Raw genomic sequence first — 19,910 nt, 5'->3', positions numbered from 1 at the left:
ATTCTCCAGGCAAGAACACTGGAGTGGGTTGCCATTTCCTTCTCCAATGCATGAGAGTGAAAAGTGAAAGTGAAGTCGCTCAGTTGTGTCTGACTCTTCTCGACCCCATGGACCACAGGCTACCAGGCTCCTCCATCCATGGGATTTTCCATGCAAGAGTACTGGAGTGGGTTGCCATTGCCTTCTCCGTTTTATCAGATAAATGTAGATAAATGATAGGACAGATTTAGCTGAAGAATATATTCATATATTTAGTACAGATTTATGAAGAATTTATTAGTGAACTGAAAGATCAAATTGAGGAATTCTCCAAGATGGCAACAGAAAACAAAACAAAAAAATTCTTAAGAAATACAAAAGAAGAAAAAAAATCTAAAAAGTAAAGATATTAGAAGTAAAATTTTCAACATCCAAATAATAGGTGTTCTAACAAGAGAGAGAAAAAGGAAAATAGAAAGGAGAAAATATTTGAACAAATAAATGGACATTAATTTTCCAGAATTAGGAAAAAATGAAAGACCTCACATTTAAAGTAAAGAATGAAAACCCATACTTACATTGTAGTGATTTTTTTTTTTTTTTTTGTCCCAAAGGCAAAGGTAAAATTTGAGAAGACTCTAGTGGTTAGAGAATACCTACCTAGAGAAAGCAGAGAAATACCAAGAGAAACAGTACACTATCTGCAGAGAGGCATTAGTCCTTACAAAAGCAGTGTAGGATACAAGAAGTGGAAAGTAATTTTTTAATTGAAAAAAAAATTTACAAAGTAGAACTTTATATCCAAAAATTGTCATTAAAATATGAAAGGTAATAAAAAACATTCTCAGGAATGTAAGATACAAAAAGGGTTACCATACATTGAAAATAATTTTAGAAAAAGTACTCAAAATTTAAGAGATATAAATCTGGGAAGGTAATTTAAAAATATAGCATGACTGAAAAAAAGAAAATAAATCATTGTCACGTAATGATTACATTGGAATAGGGGCAGCGAAGAAACTGAAGGACAAGAGAGGAGACTAAAATATTCGATACTTTAGGTGAAAGACATAAATTCTCACAAGTTTAATACATTAATTGGAGAAATTTTTAGATATGTATTAATCTTAAGTTTAAAGCAATCACCAGATGCATAAAATAGAGTATAACTTTTAAACCTGCTCATATCCAGGGATAAGCAAGAATAGAAATAAAAGAAGGCAAATAAATGAAAAATGTGAATAAAATTGCAAGTAAGTTTAAATAAATATAAATTAGAAAATGTCTCAATTAGAAGAGAAAAACAGTAAGACTGGGCTTTTTAAAAAAATTCAACATTATGTTATCTACAAAGACAATAAGACACAAAAAGTTGAAAACAGAAGAATGAAACCTTCCATAGCAATGAATTTGAAAACCTATATGAAACTGATAAATTCCAATATATAGAAAATGCAATATTGATACAAAAGAAATAAATAACTTGAATAGACTAAAGAATGTTACAGAAATGGAAATAGTAGCCAAAGACTACTATTTTTTATTTTTCTCCCAAATGCACCAGGCATAATGTATGTCTGTCTATTGTCTGAGACTCCATCCTTGACTACAAGCTTCATGAGGGCATGGACTCGTTTGTTCATTGCTATATCCCTAGTCCTTTTAAAATAATACTGGGAATGTGGACACCGAGTAGTCGCTGAATGGAAGGACTGATGGATGACTAAGTCAGATGAAGTGAATTGAAAACTCTGTTCTTAAATTCTTCATCTGTACTGAGGATAGAAAAGCTATGAGATTCAAGGAGACAGAGGATAGGTACTGGGGATTGATTAGGAGATCACAACCTAATCAGCGATAGACAATATGTAAATAAATATGTATGGCCATGTTCCAATAATACTTTATTTACAAAAAGTTGCTGCATTTGGCTCAAATGCCATAGTTTATCGACCCCAATCTAAAATAGTATACTTGCCATTACTAATTTGAGAGAAGTGGAAAACCCAAGTACTTTTATAACAATGTAAAAACTTGAATTAATAGTTTTTCAATCTTCCCACAAAGAAATTATGGGTTACAGATGGCTCTCCAGGTGGATCCTTTAAACTTTCATAGAACAGATAATTCCAACTATATATAAATCTTCCAGACAGTAAACAAAGATGAAACTTCTCAACTTATTTTGTGAATCCAGTATAGTCTAGATAATAAACCAGACAGGGGAGAAAGATGTACAGCACCCGCCACCTCAAACGTACAAAAATACAAGAATTTTTAAAAATAGATACATAGATAGCAAGCAGCTGGATAGCAGACTTAATTGAGCTGTGTTTAAAAATAAATACATCCTGACCCCAATAAATAGAGGTTGGTCCTCTATCTCATCTTCTCTTTAAAAAAAGTAGAATACTTTAACATTAGTAAAAATGATGTAATTAACTAAATTGGGAAATTAAAAGGAGAAAATTATATAATCGGTGTCAATAGATTCAGAAGAAGAAACATAATGAAGCCAGTCATGAATGGACATTGGGAAAAACCACTCCAGGCAAGCTAGTACTAAGAGGTAGGTTCCTTAACTCGATAAAAAGGTAACTACCAAAACCTACCAGAAGCATCATACCTAATAATGCAACCCTTACAATCTCTTTTTAATTAGAAAAAGAACAAAATAATCTCCACTTGAACTCCTACTCAACATTATATTAAAAATAGAAATAAGAGGTTTAAGGATAGAAAGAAACAAAACTGTCATTATTCCAGGTGAGTTTATCTTCAAAGAAAATCCAAGAGAATATACAAAACATTAGGAATTAATAAGAACAATATCATATCATTATAAGGGCTTCCCAGATGGGGATAGTGGTAAAGAATTCATCTGCCAATGCAAGAGGTGTAAAGAAGCACAGGTTCGATCCCTGGGTCAGGAAGAACCCCTGGAGGAAGGCATGGCAACCCACTCCAGTATTCTTGCCTGGAGAATCCCTTGGATGGAGGAGCCTGGCGGGCTACAGTCCTTGGGGTCTCAAAGAGTTGGACAAGACTGAATCAACTTAGCAGGCACATGCACATATTAGGGGAATGTCATACAAGAAAACAGCATCTAACAAATAAATGAACTAGATCTACATTATTAATATTAACATGAATAAATTTCAGTGTTAGGTGAAAACCAGAAGCCAACTGAAAAAAGATACAAGCAGTATGATACTATTTCTGAGTTAGACATGAAACACTCCTCTTGCTGCCCCAGCTGAACCAAAGCTCCCCTCCCACCACACACCCTATCAGTCAGGGAGTTCTTTCTCCACCCAGGTTTGCTCTGCTGCTGCTGCTGCTAAGTCGCTTCAGTCGTGTCCGACTCTGTGCGACCCCACAGACGGCAGCCCACCAGGCTCCCCCGTCCCTGGGATTCTCCAGGCAAGAACACTGGAGTGGGTTGCCATTTCCTTCTCCAATGCATGAAAGTGAAAAGTGAAAGTGAAGTCGCTCAGTCGTGTCCGACTCTTAGCGACCCCATGGACTGCAGCCTACCAGGCTTCTCCCTCCATGGGATTTTCCAGGCAAGAGTACCGGAGTGGGTTGCCATTGCCTTCCCTGGTTTGCTCTGCCAGTAACGAAATTGAGTTTGGTGCAAGCAAAACAGGCTTTTACTCAATGGTCAGAGAATAGAGAAGGGAAGCTCCCACCCTAAAAGCACCTTCTTCCGAAAAAGAGGGGAGTGAGGGAACTCAAAGGGTTAGGAGGCAGATAGGGCTCTGGGAAAGCTGCTGAGATTCCCTGGGGCAGACAGGGCATGCACAATTTTCCATCCTTCTTCGCATGTGGCACAAATTGAGTCTAGCAGAGCACGAGTCCCCACTTTGGGCGGCGACATTAGCAAGGTAATGAAGCAAAGGTAATGCCAGGATAGCGCCCCCTAGTTTATCTGCGCAGGCCCGTTCTCATGGTCTTCCGAGAGAGTTCCAGTGGCTGACCACTATATATCTCTCAAAGTACAGCCCCAAAGCATCTCTGCCAAACACCAGGTACTTTTGAAGCAAACACAGAGAAATCAGGGTAAGTGTCCCTCCGCTCTCAGGGGTTGCCATGGAAATACAGAGATAAATCAAGGTACATTAAGCGGTGACCTTTAGCCTACTTTGTCTGCCATGTTGGATTTAGCTTGTTCCATCTCTGGGTTTGTCTTGGGCCTTTGTGGTGTCCCATTCCTAAAACAAAACTAGCCTCTATGATTGGACAAAAAAAAAAAAAAAATAGGGGCCTGGGGCCTGAGATGCATAGCATGTTTAAGAGTATTGCTTGTGAAATGTTTTAAATATACAAGTCACTACACATTGGTGTTTACTCACATAAAAACAAAGTAATATTGAGCACTAAGAAGCTGCCTACTAACTTGAGAATTACCTCTGGAGGGAGAGGGAGGGCAATTGATTTCCAATTTTATCTGTAGTTTTACTTTCTTTCTAAAAGAATCTAAGGCCAATGTTAACATTTCTTCTATCATCTAGCCATGGGCACATTGGTGCTTTTGACATACTTCTCTGTAATTTTCTGTAAGTTTCAAATCTTTCCTAATTGAATTTATGTTTAATAGAAAAGGGGCCATGATCAACACTGTCTTAAGAGTAGGCTCTGGCTGCACCTGTGAGTGTAGGAAGGACAGCCCAGCCACCCAGGTGTCCCCAGCACAGAGGCTTACCTTTCACCATGTGGGAGTCAGGAGTGACAAGGTCCTCGTACCCTGAGGTTCGCTGCTCTGCCGCCTGCCCTGTAGGATCCTTGGGAGGACAGCCTAATGTGGGTCAGAGGCACTGTTGTAAGGAAGGCAGTCCGTTCCATACTGATCTCCTGTTACCCTGCCCCACATATTTGATCTCCTGCTTCCTATGTAGTGTCGTCTGAGACAAAGTGTGAAATTCTCTTCCATGAAAGGGATGCCACAGAAACTAAAGTTAGTAGATTTGTTTACCCTTGGAATGAATTATAAACACAGGCCTTTTGGGGGGCAATCATCCTCTTTATCCTTTCATTTGAAGGCAGAGAAGGGTCATATTTTGAGAAGAAATCATGATCTCCTCTGGCTCGTACAATGGCTGAAGACTTCAATTTTTAACACTGGGTGTTATCCACCAATTCTCAAAATACAGTGAATTTAAGGTGGGGGTAAGGAAAGTAAAAGAAAAATATGAAACACCTTTTTGTGCCAAGTAAGGATATGCGCGGGCTTCCCTGGTAAAGTGGTAAAGAATCCTGCCAGTGCAGGAGACATGGGTGCAATTCCTGGTCCAGGAAGAACCCCTGGAGAAGGAAGGGGCAACCCACTCCAGGAGTCTTGCCTGGGATATCCCATGGACAGAGACGCCTGGTTTGCTACAGTCCTTGGGGTCGTAAAGAGTCAAACACGACTTAGCAACTGAACAGCAACAACAAGGATATGCTCACAGAGTTATGGGAACACATCAAAAGGACCCAGGAGCCAGAATGAAGCAGTTCCCACTGAACAAATATATAGTTCGGTCTTTGAAATCCATGGAGTAAAACAAAAACTCATTAAATAAAACAAGAATCCATGAGACCATAGTGATATGAGTTAATAAGTGAATATACAAACTGATGGAGGGAGAGGAAGTGCTTCTTTGCAGTAAAGCAACAACTACTAAATACAGGTGAAATCAAAAAATAAAAACAAATACTTGTGGGCTTGGAATATGAAGGGAAAAGAAAGCTTTGAAAGCATGAAAGACAAAGGTAAGAGGGACCCAGGGCACATGCTGGTTGAAAAACAAAATATACACCCTGTTGTTAGAAGAAGGAAGCTGACTGCTTCCCCACCCCTGCTTCACTGAGAAAAGCCCATTTGCTTATCGATCGCTGAGTCATCATCATGCTTTCACTTGCTCCCCCTCCCAATGACTAGCACCAGTGCACCCCAAGTGAGACAAAAAAATGGTGGACGTACTGCCACTTTGGGGGAGAGAAGCCAGCACAGAACTCCAGAATTCATATTACCTGAACTGAGAAATGAAAACTGGCTTTATGCCTTTCTTGCTGTGTGACCTTGAAGATCCCACACTCTTTATGCTCCAGTTATCCCATGTGTACAACAGGGATTCAAATGATTTCTCTACTGCACTGGGTGGTGATTAGGATCTAATTATGCACCATGTGAGAAGGTGCTTGTAAGCCACCATGCCTGCAGACACTTGGGGTATCACAGAATAAAGGGAGCTTCTTAAAAAAGGGCTGGGGATGGGCAACGTGGTCCATCTGCTAGAGACAGGCTGAGGTCCAAATCATTATTTTTTCAACTTGAATAATGCACTGAACCCTTCAAAATAAAAAGTCTCAGACTGTAAGCACTGACTTCAGTGACTCTTACTATGTCACTCTTGTACATGAAGAAACATAAAACTAGCTTTTGATCTCTTGTATTTCCCATGTAATTTATAGTAACAAGATCATTTAAAGCAGCATGGGAATAATGGCATTTAGGAGCAGGGAGCCAGGATGTTCTAGATTGAAGGCCTGAGGAAAAGAGTGAAAGTGGAAGAGCAGGCTGTAGGAGAGTGTCTAACCTCGTCCTTGTTTTCCTTTTTCCCACGGAGACTATAACTAGCTGTATTAAGATCAGCACAACTGCTATGGACTAAATCATGCCTCCCCCGGAATTCAGGTGTTGAAGTCCTTACCCCAAGAACCTCAGTCTGTGACCATATTTGGAAACTGGGCCTTGCAACAGGGATGCAGATAAACTGTGGCCACTGGGATGGGTCCTAACCTAATCTGATGGGGGCATTTAAAAAGATCAGGAAACAGGCATGGAGAGAAGACAGTGAAGAAGACAGAGAAGGAAACATGGGAGGATAGAGGGAGCAGGCAGCCCTTTGCAAACCAGTGAGAGGCCCCAGAGGAAACCAAGCCTATTGCTCTGATCTGGACTTTCAGCCCCCAGATCTATGAGAAAAAATACATATCTGTTGTTTAAGCCACCCAGTCTCTGGTACTTTTTTATTAACCTGGGGTGACTTAATGAAATTACATAAAGTTCAATTAAAAAAAAAAAACTACTTTATGCTTTGCTTCTTCAGAAAGAATACTATGTCAGAAGGTATTGTTGTAAATATTTATTATTTGCATATGTGAATATTAATGGTTTAACTTTCCACGGACACAGGGTTGGGGTCAGCGGCCTGGCCACAGGCGTGAGGCTGTTTCTCCTGTTTCTATCCTGTGATGACTGTCTGATGGGCACAAGGCTTGGGTGCCAGTGCAAGCCAAACAATGATGATCACATTTAAAAGATTTCTTTCTGGTGTGGGCTGTACCATGCCATGGTATATTCATAAAGTTGAATATTCTGTAGCCATTAAAATGAGCAAATCATAGCCGCATGGCATAACATGGCTAATCTCCCAAACATAACAGTAAAAAACACAAGTCACAGAAGAAGACAAACAATATGATTTAATTCATATAAAATTCACAAACAGGTGGCTCAGCTCTAGCATACTGGGATGCATACATAGGTCATAAAACCAAAAAGGCAAGCAAGAAAGTGATTCTCCCAAAAGTGAGGATAGTGGTGACCTGGAATGGGAAGGAAGAAGTAGTTGTCAGAGAGGGGACGCAGAAGATAACAGGGTGCTTGCAAGGTTCATCTCTTGCCCACAGGGGTTTGCTTTATAATTATTCATTGAATTATGCAAATTTCTACAATTTTTTTCTTTCTATAAATCACATTAGAAAAACAAGAGGCGAGCTGAAGCAAATATGGCTAATTATCTGTTCTCAGTCCTAGAGAATCTATGTTACATCATTAATTATACCTCTCTATAAATTTTGGGGTTTTTTTTTCAAATTATTATGCCAAGCAAATGAAGCTAAGCAAAAAAGAGGACATTATGGAATTTTATATTCCATTTGTATAAAATTCAAGAAAATCCAAAGGAATCTAGAGTGGCAGAAAGTAGATCAGTGATTCCTGGCAGGAAGGGGTTTGGCCAGGAAAGGGTAGGAAGGAGGGAGCATGAGGAAACTCTGGGGGGTGATGGATACCTTACATTGATGGTAGGGATGGATTCATGCATGTACACGTATGCCAAAATATGTCAAATCATACACAAAGCAGGGAATGTGGGTTCGATCCTGATCGGAGACCTAAAAATCCCACATGTTGATTGCAACAGACAAAAACAAAAATGAAGGGGATACTCTTTAGATAGAAAACCCTGAGCAAGGAACTTTGATGCTGTCTCCTGGATAGCTGTATATGTGTTTGGGTCAGACATGGGATTCAATTATGTCAATATATTTTCATTCTGCCTTTGATAGAAAAGGGGCTTCCACTCTTCTCTCTCCACCTTTCCCGTCTCCCCTCCCTCTCCCCTTCTCTCTTCTGCCCTCTGCCCCTTCCCCCCCCAACCCCCACTCTTTCTCTCCTTTTTTCTTTGGCTCTCATTCTTGCTCTGCATCAGAAAATCACGCAGCTTTAGAACATGTGACAACACTCGTAATAATGATAAACAATCATTGCTGTCACTGAGTAGTGTTTTATGGTTTATACCATGCTTTCCCCTATCTGTCTTCTGATTCTCACATCAACCCTTGGGTGTAGAAATAGGAAAACAAAGGCAACTGTAACCACTTCTGCCTTCTAAGGAGGGTGGTAAATTTCACATCCCTGGCAAATCTCTTTGTTGCCCCCAAATAAATCTCTTTGTTGTCCCGATCCACTTTCAGAGACTTGTCAGTGAAAACAGCAGGTGAAAAATTCAGCCATTTCTTTTCCTCCAGCTCCCTCCCTTCAGCCCTGTGATGGCCTCTTAGTTTTACTAGGATAACCAATCATTGGCTATAGGCCCAAAACTGAGTTGGGGGTTGTGGCAGACATTGTGGTTGCCTACCCAAAATTTATTCTTCTCTTCTTACTTACAAGGGTCCCTGATTTCGTTGGAGGTAGCAGTGTGCCAGCTGAAAAATTAGATTTCCCAGCCGCCCCTCTGGAGAAGAGTGCCCCTGTGAGTATCTTCTGGCCAATTGAATGAAGGAAATAACTATAGTATAAGACTTCTGGAAATGCTCCCTGAAAAGGGCATTGACTCTGTTGGCAGGCCCCTTATTGGCCTTCCCTCTTCCTCTACCTGAAACATGGATGTAATGACTTGTGCTGCAGCAGCCACTTTGCTTGCTTGAGGACAAGAGGCTCGTGCGAAGGATAGCAAAATGGAAAAATGAAAGTAGGTTAGGATACTGATGAGATTGTGATGCTACCTCCCAGCCCTAGAATGCCCACCTCCAGACTTCTTTTACATGAGAGAAAAATTATGTAAGGCATTGTTTTACAGGTCTCTGTTGCAACAAAACACAGCCCTAAGTGAAAGAGAATTGATGAACTAAATTATTCTCTTTTTGAAGTGAGGGACAGGGAATTTCTGGGATGAATTCTGCAGAAGGGTGCTCTGAAAGGAAGGAGAAACAAGCAACATGGTGATACAAATCTGTTTCCTCAAGTCTCCTATAAAGCCTGCTGCACATATGGAGATGCCGTGTGTGCATGTAGGGGGAGGTCAGGGGAAGGGGGTTGTGGTTCCTTGTCAATATGGTATGAGGCCGGGACGGCACCAGTGCGAGAGCAAGTTGATTCTTCCACCAGGCTAATTCCAAATAAATAGGATCTTGGATGTAGAGAATGAGGAAACATTAACACTTCCCTTTTATGCCAGAGAGACTGCTGAAAATGCTTATCTCAGAACACACGGGGTGAGTTTTGAACCATTTGAATTTTTAAAATCTGGATTTGAATGCTAGTCCTACACTTATATACCTGTGTGACTTTGAGAAAAACCTTTAACCTCTCTGGGTCTCAGTTTTCTCATCTGTAACAGGAGGGATTGGTGAAATTAAGTTCTAAGGTCCAATCCAAACCTTTTAATAGTCCATATAAAATACATCATTAAGAGACGATTAAATCCATTAACCCCTAAATGAGAATAAATTCAGCTTTATAGAAATATGTACTTCCTAAGGAGAAGAATCCATTGTTTCACAAACCACAATTCTTAGAGAAGCAGGATCTCAACTTAGACGAGCCATGAATGTCTAGTACAGTTCCTATGCAGTAATCCTTCCCTTACTGTCTTGATACAAATGATAGTGATATTTTCAGCTCCTCACTCCTAGGTGCATAGGTACATTTACATTAGAAAATCTGCTCTAAACCTTGAAATTCATTTCCTTTAAATAAAGATGAAATAGACACAGTGGGAATTTAAAATACATTCTGGTATTATCCCAATATCAGAATGTGTGACATGGAGCTGGGAACATCAACAAGGCCATGGGAGGACTATATTAGACAAATCAGGTAGTTTATTAAACACCCTAGGGCCTTCTCATCATAAATGCAGGCAAGCATCCCCAGAGTAATGGGGAGGGAACCCCTGTGAGCTCTGATCTCTCTATTCTGACATTTAATGAGCATGAATAACCAGGGATGGGCGATATTGTTTATGAGTCCTCGTGAACCCAAGAAAAGGGTGATTTCAGAGTTCCTTTGGGATCTTTGATGTCTGGTCTATAAAATGTGTCTAAATTAATTGGGTTCTTCCTCATCCTCAGGACCTTGTCTTCAGCTGGACTGGAGCACCACGAGCTCCAGGGGTAAAGGGAAGCGTCTAGAACCCGATTCCTTCACCAGTGAGTATGTCATCGAGTTATTTGCTGAATTATCCTCCAAACTATGATTTGCATCCTGTTTTCTGGCAGCCTACATTTTTGTAGTTGGATGGGGGACAGCTTCCCGTTCCCTGCAACTGGAAAGTGGTTTATGTACATCACACTTGTAAACAGAGCTCCTAACTGACATCCACAGAGTAGCCCAAAGAAGGCAGGGACTCCCCAAGAGCAGTGAGACAGCCCCCCATCTCAGGAGGTATCCAAACAGAATCAGGGACCAAATAGAAGGTTTCATAATTAAATGGGCAGGAAGACAAGAGGGCTTAAAGAAGTTCAGTTTTCTTTCAAGTCCTGAAAGTTGGGGATTCTATGACGTATAGAACCAAATGCTATTCAGTGAGAATAATGCTGCTTGTTGTTTAAGGCTTATTATGCACCAAGCACTGTGCTGAATGCTTCGCTTGAGTCCTTTCATTTAATCCTGACATAAAAGGTGGCTTTGCACCCCTTTCACATGGTGCTCTACAGTATCTAAATATCTGCAGGCGAGGGCACTGGAGAAACGAGGTCACACTGCCTCTACGTGCCAGGCTGGATTTCAAGCCCTGGTCTGAGGGCCCCAGAGCACGTGCTTTCTGCCTCTCCAGGGTGCTTCACCCACACAGGGGGCAGAGGACACAGTAATGACTCATGCAGGGAGCTGTCTGGGTCCCACTTACAACCATCTCTCCTCTAGCAACCATTTTGTTCTAGGATTGATTGATTAATTTGGGGATGTGCTGGGTCTTCATTGCTGCGTGCAGGCCTTCTTCAGTTGCAGTGAGCAGGGGCTACCCTCTAGTTGCAGTGCCCAGGCTTCTCACTGTAGTAGTTTCTCTTGTTGAGGAGCACAGGCTCTAGGCACCCAGGCTCAGTAGTTGTGGGCTTAGATTGTCCCACGGCATGTGGATCTTCCCAGACCAGGGATTGAACCCGTGTCTCCTGCATTGGCAGGTGGATTCTTTACCGCTGAGCCACCAGGATAACCCTAGCAACCATCTTTCAAAGTCTGTACACAAAGGCAGAGGAGAGTCTGGGTGATGGAGCTAGGCAAACAAGGGTTTGAGGCCGAAAGGTCAAAAGCTGCTGTGCTGAGACCATGGGAAAGGTAACCAGAGGAGAGAGCCCTGCAGCTTTGGTTTCCTGAGTGGGGCATTCCAGGGAAGGGAGATTCTAGCTGAAAGTGTTTCTGTTCCTTTGACCACAGCCTTAGTTCCTCTGAAAGACCTTGGCTGAGTGAGATGCTTGCGGCTGGAGCCAAGCCCTCATCGCTCTCCTCACCATCCCAAACCCCTCACAGCAAAGAACCAACGTCTCTGGGGCCTGAGCTGCTGCCCTGGAGCCCACCCCCCCCAACCTGTTCATGAGCCCACCTGTGTCACCTGGACTCTGGCTACTCTCAGACCCTGAGGTTAGAGCCAGGAGAAGGCGGGAGAGAAATTTAAGAGACTTGGCGTTCCCTCTCTCTCGCTTTCTCCCTCCCTCTCTCCCTCTCGCTCTCTCAAGGCAGCCCCCCGTGGTGTTTGTTCTCACAGAGGCCCTAGGAAGAAGGATGGTCACTTGCCTTTCTCCCAGAGATAAATGAAGAGGAGCAAGAAAGTACCTATGTTTGAAGGCAAAATGACGACAATTAATCTCTAAACACAGGGCCTTGCCATTAAATTCTTTGGAGAAACAAGTTTAGGAGTTTAAGGACAGTCGAGAGAATGAAATTGAATTAAGAGAAATAGTAATTAAATCAGGAAAGAAGTTTTTGCAAAGGGGATGGTGAAGGAAATTAAAACCCCTAATGCTGAAAAATGTGGTGGGCAGAGATGGGGCTGGGGTGGGTATGTTTTGTGGAGGAGAGGAAAAGAGCAGACAGCAAAATGGGTTGGGAGGTGCAGAGTATTTGGCACTCAGGAAAGGCTTTGGAAACTGGTCTCCTTGAGAGAGCAGGTGTCTGGCTCATTTTGGGTCTAAATAGGCCACCTCCTAATGGGGACAAGCTCTCCCTCAGGAAAATAGAAGTATCAGTCGGATAAAGTATAAAAGAGCCATGAAGTAGGGTGACCAGGTGTCCTGGTTTTGCCCAGGACCACCCCAGTTTTAGTACTCAGAGTGCCATGTTCCAGGAAACCCTCAGTCGAGAGCGAACTGAGACTGTTGGTCACACGAACGTGGAGGGAGGGTGCCCTGGTTCCCAGCTCCACCATGCAGTCAGGAGCTCCGTGGCGCTGAGTGAGTCACTCCATTTCTGTGAGCCTCAGCTCACAGAAGCCTCAGCCCAGATTTCTTACCTACAAAAAGGTCCTGGGTACCTCAAAAGATTAAAGAAGTTGCTATATGTCGATGTCTAGAACAACGTGCATGAAGTGAAGCTTGATGAATGGGAGCTGAAGTCAACAAGGTGAATAAAGAAAACATAAAATATTAGCAAGCACAACCCAGCAACACGTTAAGAAGTAAAACAGGTGCTTCCCTGGTGGCTCAGTGGTTAAGAATCCGTCTGCCAGTGCAGAAGACATGGGTTCAATCCCTGGTCCAGGAAGATCCCACATGCCTCCGAGGTGTTAAGCCTACTGACTCAATTATGGAGCCACGTGCCATACTACTGAAGCGCAGGCACCTAGAGCCCATGTTCCACAAGAAGCCATGGCAATGAGAAGCCTGTGCACCACAACTAGAGAGAAAGCCCCTGCAGCAATGAAGACCCAGCACAGCCAAAACTCGATAAATAAAATTATTTTTAAAAAAGAAGAAGTAAAACACCATGACTCTTGCAGGGACTCCCCAAGACGACTCACATGTTTGATGATTTTCTAGAATGACTCACAGCATTCATCACATAGTTGTACTCACATCACAGCGAAGGTTTATTACAGTGAAAGTATACATAATAGGGTCTTAGGAGGAAAAGACATAGGTGAGGTCTGGAGGAATCCATGCAGGCTTCCTGTAGCCCTTCCCTCCTGTGAGGGACACATCAAGCATGATCCCTTGTCTAGCAGTGAAGAATGCAACCATGTGCGCAAAGTTTCTGACCAGAAAGCCTGTTAAAGACTATGGGCCCAAGGATTTTATTGTCAGTGGTTCCCAAGGCTGCCAAGGCATTTTCTGCCTGGCAACTACCAAAGTCTCAGACTCTCAGAAGAAGAACCGGTATACGAGAGAAATCACACCATCAGTCAGCCTTATCAGTTAGGGAACAGTTCAAATGCCAAGTCTGCAGACCGCCAGTCAGGCTCCTATCTTGCAAACTGACCTCTCTAAAACTAGCACTGTCTGACCTGCTATGATAACTCTTTTCATCACAGTGACAGAGTGGAGCTCATTCTAGGATTGTAAGGATAATACACCTAAGTGAAAACTTGAATCTGGACCACCCCCCCCTCGCCCCCCGCCCAGGCTGCTGTGTATACCCTCAAATCCCAGTGGCTGTTCCAGGCCTTCACTGGTCCAGGCTTTATGATTACCGTATGAATGCCATTCACTCTGCTAAACAAGCTCTGGTTGCTACCAAATTGCCTACCAAGGATTTAGCACCAACCAAAGTCACTTCTTGAGTCAGAACACTAGGGTTTTCTCAGTTAACCATGACATGAACAAGTCCCAATCCAAATAAAAATTATGCTTACCTCATGCATGGAATCGGAGAAGGCAATGTCACCCCACTCCAGTACTCTTGCCTGGAAAGTCCCATGGACGGAGGAGCCTGGTAGGCGGCAGTCCATGGGGTCGCTAAGAGTCGGACACGACTGAGCGACTTCACTTTCACTTTTCACTTTCATGCATTGGAGAAGGAAATGGCAAACCACTCCAGTGTTCTTGCCAGGAGAATCCCAGGGACGGGGGAGCCTGGTGGGCTGCCGTTCATGGGGTCGCACACAGTTGGACACGACTGAAGCAACTAAGCAGAGAGCATGCATGAAATAGCCTATATTTACATTTACACTGGGGATATCCACTTCCAGTGATCCAAAATGCTTGTGTTTCCAATTTGGGTACCACCTTTCTCAAGATACCAGAGTAGTGAGTCAGAGTTTGCTGATTTCTTGCTCCCTAGGAGAGGTGTTAGAAAAATTCAGGCCAGTAGTGGGGCAGGGTTTTTGGAGTTAAGAGATCAAGAGGTTCCATAGCAGCTGCAGATGCCAGAAGACTGGGAAGACAGGAAGAGGGCTGGTGGTTAAAAACATCTCTTGAGAATTCCCAACTGGCTTCCCTTTTCATATGTACTGGTTTGCTAGTGCTGTCATAACAAGTACCACAAAGGGAGCAGCTTACATGACAGAAACGTATCGCCTCACAGTTCTGGAGGCCAGGAGTCCAGAGGCAAGGTGCTGATAGGTTTAGCTGGGAGGGGAAGAGCCAGTTCCAGGCCCCTCCACTTGGCTTCACGATGAGCATCCTCAGTCCACACGGTGTTCTCTGGGTGTGGCTGTCTGCGTCCGCATCTCTCCTCCTTAGACGGATGCACTTCACGTCAGATTAAGGACCGTGCTAGCGTCTCAGTTTGACTTTATTATTTCCATAAAGACCCCATCTCCAAATAAGGTCACATCCTGAGGTATTAGGGGTTAGGACTTCCGTGTATGAATTTTGGAACACACAATTCAACACATAACAACTTGGAAAAATGTAAGTGAAAATCAGAATTACCTTTAAATAACTTTCATTAGAGGATTGTGTTTCTTAGCACACTTATCTTTTGTTTATGCAAACAATAGTCCAGGAATATTTGAGCTGTACAGAACAGATGAGCATAATGGGAGAGGAGAGGGAAGGCGGAGGGTCAGGGGAAGCGGAGAAAGAAGGAAAAGAAAGAGGAGGAGCAGCGAGCAAGGTCAGACCACCAAGCTGGCGCCAGGTTCAGAGATGAGTGAGAATGACAACTCACCTAAATTTGCTTTAATTTGGGTTTAGGAAACCCACCAACAGGAAGTACAAAGGATATGCACACATTACTACTAACATTTCCCGGCCCCTCACACCATCACTTGAATCTCATTGAGGTGTTTGCAAGTCTGGTGGGTCCAACAGCTCCTCGAGCAGTGACTCCCTGCTTTTCCACCATCAGGATGGATGTGGGGGGAGTGCCATGGCAGTATCTAATGGCCCACCCAGGAAGAAAATCCTTGCCATCACAATCATGAAACACTTGAGGCACTGTTCATGGTTTTACTGCCGCCTGGAGCCAGCTGAAGGTTTCAGTACAGCAAGCCTACTACGAAAGGAAGTCTGACTAGTGTTTGTTTTGCTCATTCAGGCAACACGTGCTCTATAAAAAGAGGTACTGCCTTGAGCTGAAGAGAACTCAAGGGAGAACCAGGACTCTGTGGGTTCTCAGGGCCTTCCACCCCACTGCCAGCCAGCCATGCATGCCACTAGATCACAAATACACAAAATGCAATGTCACCCAAGGCAGGGTGAATTTCCCGACAGCGCAGAGGCTGCAAAACAAATAGTACCGTGGTTAAAGTCTCAAAGAGAAAGGGAGACTCAATGAACACACTTGTACCTGAGCTGGGCCTGGAGTAAATGACGAGCCTCACTGTGTGACTCCCACTTTACAGAGCCAGGACACCCAGGCTGAGGCAGGCCAGATCTGCCACGGAGCAGAAGCAAGTTCCCCCTAGGAGATTCCAGTGCACGCAAAACTTTGAGAACCCCTGTTTAAATTCTACACCCCAAATCAATTTAGATTGGGCCCTAGGAGAATGAGCTTCCATTCTCTTACTAGCATGCTGAGTCACTTCAGTCGTGTCCAACTTTTTGCGATCCCATGGACTGTAGCCTGGCAGGCTTCTCTGTAATGGGGATTCTCCAGGCAAGAATACTGGAGTGGATTGCCATTTTCTCCTCCAGGGGATCTTACTAACACCTTGTGTATATTATCCAGTAGAATAGCTAAGACCATAGGGACCAGCAAGGACAGGATTTACCATCTGCATCGCCTAAGACCAGAGTCAACAGGGAGAAAAGCAAGTATGTTCACACGACTCATTTAACCCTTTCATGCGTAATTCAAGTTCTTCTCATGTCTTCATTTGCTTTACGAGGTACAGACTTCCAGACCTTTCCCAAAATGGAGCCATCTAGACAGGGTGTGACCACCTTTGATTCCTGTTATTTTAATTTGCATATTTTATTTTACCTTTAGCATGGGAAGGAGACCTAGTTGCCAGAGCAACCAGGAGTAGTCTTTAAAAGTTCAGCTTTCACTTTACCCCTGCTTGGTCAGTCTTGCTGTGTTTTTGGCTCACACATCCATCGACACAGGAACGCAAAACAGTGCAGTTCTACTGGTTGTTTCTCCCTCTTTTATTTCTCCATCAAGTCTTATGAACTTGCTGACTTTCTCCTAAATTTACCAACATTATTTTTTAGTAGCTGACCTTGCTGTTTTTACTCCTTTCCCTTTGATTAACACTGCCCACTGAGCAAAGCCCACCACTTGGTTTACCTAGTTGCAGAGTCTAGCCTCCAGAGAGGTCAGCTGGCTTATGCAGAGGACCCAGATAGGGCTTACAGTGCTGCTCTGAGGTAGAGCCAAGCCTGGAAGCAGGAAGCCTGGTTCTAGCCTCTGCTCTGCTAGACTTCCGGCACTGTCTTGGGTGAGCCCCTCCTCCCTGGGGCCTCAGAACTCCATTGTGCAATGAGGAGAACACAGCGAACTCTCAGTCCTTCCAGCTAGGGTATCCCAGGCTTCCCCAGTCTTCCTGTGTTAGACAAGTGGCCGTACAGTATAGATTTCCTGGAAGACAGTTCCAGGTTTGCAATCTCTGACACCATTGCCCGCACAGTCTGAGCATACTGGTTCTTAAGCTGTGGTCCCAACTACTGATTTCGCCAGTAGTTGAGAGGCCCTTGAAGGCACTCCCTGTCTGTTTTATCCATAATCACACAGCTAATATAGAACTTGGAGCCCCAGGAGGTATTGGAATCCTAACACCCAAATGCCCAATGAGTTGCCTGACCATTTCTGAAACCCCAATTGAAAGGCATATCACACAGTGATCAGTACATGTTTGTTGAATGAATAAACACTATGCTTTCTCTACAAACAAGAGTTCCAGAGAATGAGAGCAAGGTTCAAGACAGACGTAGAGAAAGCAACTTCTTCTGCAGAACCAAAACTGAAGCTGTGTAATGCCTGCTGCTGCTGCTGCTACTGCTAAGTCGCTTCAGTCGTGTCCGACTCTGTGCGACCCCATAGACGGCAGCCCACCAGGCTCCTCCGTCCCTGGGATTCTCCAGGCAAAAACACTGGAGTGGGTTGCCATTTCCTTCTCCAATCCATGAAAGTGAACAGTGAAAGTGAAGTCGCTCAGTCGTGTCCGACTCTTAGCGACCCCATGGACTGCGGCCCACCAGGCTCCTCCGTCCATGGGAGTTTCCAGGCAAGAGTGTTGGAGTGGGGTGCCATTGCCTTCTCCGGTGTAATGCCTGGAGTACACCAAATGATCGTGGATGCTTTCTTGGAATTGTAGGGGTTTTTTTTGAGATTTATTTATTTTTCTGGCTGGTGGGTGAGTCCTCATTACTGATGCAGGCCTTCTCTAGTTGTGGAGAGGCTGCTCTCTAGTTGTGGAATGCAGGCTTCTTATTGCGGTGGCTTCTTTTGTTGTGGAGCACAGGCTCATGGGCTGAATAGGTGTGGTGCACGGGCCTAGTTGCCTTGCAGCATGTGGGATCTTCCTGGACCAAGAGTTGAACTGGTGTCCCTTGGCATTGCAAGGCGGATTCTTAACCACTGGACCACCAGGGAAGCCCCAAATTCTGCTGTTTTTAAAAGCTCTGTGTGAAAGCTCTATTGTTGTGACACCCTTCACTGGCCCTCAACCCAAGTACTTAATAATCCTATCTATGTGACTCCAGTCAGAGATCCAGAGTTAAATCCCAACCCTTCCACTCACAAGCAGAACGGTTTAAACTTCAGTTTCCCCTTATGTAAAATGGGGCAAATAGCAAATTCCTCATTAGGTTGTCGATTAAATAAAAAACCAAATTCTAAAACTGTTGAGAATGAGCACTCATTAACTGTTAGCTAATTAACAAAGCAACCATTGGATCTTCCTTCTCATTTAGACCTCCTATTTGGTGGGAATTATTGTACGTTAGTCATTTACAGCTGAGGAAAATGAGTCCCCAAGACAAGAGAGACATTCATGATCTCACCACTGATTAATGGCAGGGCCAGCAGGCGAACCCAGGTCAGAAGCACTTCCAAGCCTGGAAGATGGGGTAGTAAATACAGTAAATTTAGAAGTCCTAGTAGTACTCCCAGAGAGTGGAACAAGCTTAGTCCTGACTGGAACCCTCCTGCTGCAGCATTTGAGGGACAGGGCAGCGCAGCTCTGGAGTTCCCAAGGGAGAAGCTTTAGAGACTCAAGAGCATGGCAACGTGTGCCCAGGAACTCCATACACTGTACAGTATTTCCTGTTGAAATAGCTTTGTAGACATTTTCAGTCATTTTAACTTGATGCCAACATTTGCATTTCAGAATTTTTTTTCCCTTTCTTCCTTTGAGGATATTACCTGGAGGAAAAAAAAAGTGGTGTCTAGACTAAGACAGGTGTGAAAACAGAAACCATGTAACAAGTTTCGCCTCTCCCAGGAATAGATTTCTTCTCATCTACTGTTTTACTGGAAGGCATTCAAGGCACTGTTGGGCTCAGAAATCTGTCTCTCCTTCCTTCACTAGCCTTAGGGACTCCTGGGCCCTTTCCCTAACAGGTTGTTCCCCAGTGACTTAAAATGCTCAGCTCAAATTGCAGTTATCATGTAATTCACCTTCCCACTTTTAAACACTTAGAGCTTCTGTTCAGCATGTACTGGGTGTGTCTATTCAGTAATGGCTAGAATTCTATCCCATAGTCAAGAAAGCTTAAGGGTTTGGGGATCCAAGGTAGCCTCAATGCAGGTAAACATCTGATTTGTTAGGTTTTTGAAATTACTATAAATGGCTCCCAAGTCTAAGAATCCCTATTTAAAAAGAAAGGAACATAAAATGCGATATGTACACACAATGGAATATTATTCAGCCTTAAAAAGGAAGGAAATTCTGACATATGCTAAAACAGATGAATCTTGAGGACATGATGCTAAGTAGAATGAGTCATTCACAAAAGGACAAAATATTGTATGATTCCACTCATATGAGGTACTTAGAAAGTCAAATTCATAGAGACAGAAAGTAGAATGGTGGTTGCCAGGGACTGGGGGAAGGGGG

General features: G+C 43.5%; 1 long non-coding RNA gene across 1 annotated transcript in view; it reads left to right on the top strand.

Annotated features, from left to right (window-relative positions):
- Window positions 1-10,684, top strand: part of LOC106502417 — a 602,578-nt gene extending 591,894 nt beyond the window's left edge. Inside the window, exons 6-7 of the long non-coding RNA XR_001918456.1 lie at window positions 8,921-9,002; window positions 10,603-10,684. This is a non-coding gene — a long non-coding RNA (uncharacterized LOC106502417). The remainder of the gene's footprint in view (window positions 1-8,920; window positions 9,003-10,602) is intronic.

This window comes from Capra hircus, chromosome 8 (genome assembly GCF_001704415.2).
Source record: "Capra hircus breed San Clemente chromosome 8, ASM170441v1, whole genome shotgun sequence".
Classification (NCBI taxonomy): domain Eukaryota; kingdom Metazoa; phylum Chordata; class Mammalia; order Artiodactyla; family Bovidae; genus Capra; species Capra hircus.
Note: the sequence above shows the minus strand (reverse complement) of the source record. Positions and strands in the feature narration are given on the sequence as shown.